Here is a 2218-nt window from a genome sequence, read left to right as displayed (position 1 = left end):
GACCCGCTTTTATCCTGCAGAGGATATTTTCTTATTTTTCCAATCAAAAGCAAACACTGCTCAGAAGGTATACAGATTACTGTAACATCTGGGGGAGTTCTTAAATACCTGGCCCAGGTTCTTGGCTTAATCAGTTTAGTCGATTTCTAGGAAGTACAACCTGCCCACATACACTGGAATGAATTGAACTAATGTCTGAGTTATCTGATCAAGCATCTTAAAATCTTACAAAAGATCTTAAAAACAAAGTGCAGCAAAGTGGAGCTGTGAAGTATGAAAATGTTCATCCATCTAATCCATATAATGCAGTTTCTGTAGACGATGTCTGATCTGCTGTCAGTGTGGCCAGCTGAGGATTTATTCCACTTGTTTTCTGCACAGAATAGACTGATTAAATCAAATATACTGAGGTGGTACTTAACAAATTAGGCCGAGTGATTCCACAACACACCAGGCCGACCATTATGAGTCTGTTGCCATGGCCACTCCTCTTTGTGTGTGTGTGTGTGTGTGTGTGTGTGTGTGTGTGTGTGTGTGTGTGTGTGTGTGTGTGTGTGTGTGTGTGTGTGTGTGTGTGTGTGTGTGTGTGTGTGGGTACCATCTGCTGTCCGGGTGATGGTACTTTACTAGGGGTCAAGATGCACAACTCACAAAGGAGTGTCATTAATGGGACCGACACCTCTTGCACTCATTGTATTAGAAAATCAGGGAAATTACACAAATTCAATTCATCAGATGAGCCCCTTTCAAAGAGCCTGAGCCCTTTACATGTTTTACATATTTAACACCCAGAGCCACTTACTCACTGAAACACGACTCATTCTCAGCCTCAGATTGTAATATTCCCACGATTGACAGCCGAGTTGAGAGATTTACGCACATTTGTAGAGTGTTTACATGGCAGCACTGAGCATCCTCAGATCAGTGTCCCTCAGCATCACGTCAGGTGGTGTGTACATCATGAAATAACCATCTAGTTAATGAAATGAAACAGCATCATGCTCTTCCTCCACAGTGAAATCCTATTACGCACTCCTCAGAAGCCGTAACAACGTTGCATAACATGCTGTAGTGGTTTTGGTAATTGTCTTATGAGGAGAAGTTGTTTGAATCCCAGTAGGTGCATCCTGCCTTCTTGAACAAGACTCAAATCAGTAATTGCTTTTCCAAACTACTGTGCCAACAATGGAAATGCATAGCTGATTCATCATGAGATGAAAATAAAATCAATATGGACTCACCACAGAGGTCTAAAGATATCATTTGTGTATTTGCAAGCAATGATAAAGCTTTGTATTTAAATATAAGCATTTAGCTGACTCATGTGGAGAGACTTACTGTAAATGCAACATCAGGAGGAGGTCAGAACCCATTCATTAAATACTACAGGCAACTGTTGATAAAGATCAAAGGGGGCAAAATAAGAATGTCAAGAATGTGGATGTGGTGTTTCTACATTTGTTGTTGCTCCTGCATTCTCAGAAAAAAAGCCCATAAAAACATTGTGGTTGCACATATCATGTCCTCACCACCACGTTTCCTTATCTGTATTGATTCTCACTGAGCATATGTCTCAGGATACCTATAGTCTGTCATATGGAAACTTTATCCCAGATACGGTGTGCTCATGTCGGCTGCTCGGCTTCTAATATCACTTAATGATCCCCACATTCTCCCTTGATGCAGCGAGCAGCGCTACATTCATCCGAAACATGAGTGAATATTTGAGCCATCAGATCATTTCATATAAACAGATTATTTTACATTGCAGCTTATTGTGCAAAGCTGAACGAGATGATAGAAAAATAATAAAATAGCCAATCTGATTGTCATCAGACATTCAGAAGTATTTTCAGTTTGACAACAGAACCACAAGCCAGCTTGATTCAAGAGTGTACAAACAAGTACAAATGAAAAAGTGCTTTTTATCTGCTGTAACCTGCAGTCAAGACAAAACTGCAGCTGGTGCACTTTTTCTTCTGCAGGAGCCCATAGATAAATGGCAAAGTTTCTAGGGTGAGTTTTGTGTCCTGTAGTCTCACCACTGGATTCACATTTAGTTCAATCTGTGTCACTATAGCCTGCTTTGATATACAATGTCCAGCAACCTTCTGATACTGTCTTGTTTTGGTTTATCTTAAAGGAAACAATGGACTTTAACAATGTGAAATTTCATCCCTTTCTTGATTGTGCTTCCCCATTTAACTCTGCTTAGCAC

Source organism: Acanthochromis polyacanthus, chromosome 15 (genome assembly GCF_021347895.1).
Source record: "Acanthochromis polyacanthus isolate Apoly-LR-REF ecotype Palm Island chromosome 15, KAUST_Apoly_ChrSc, whole genome shotgun sequence".
NCBI lineage: Eukaryota > Metazoa > Chordata > Actinopteri > Pomacentridae > Acanthochromis > Acanthochromis polyacanthus.
Note: the sequence above shows the minus strand (reverse complement) of the source record.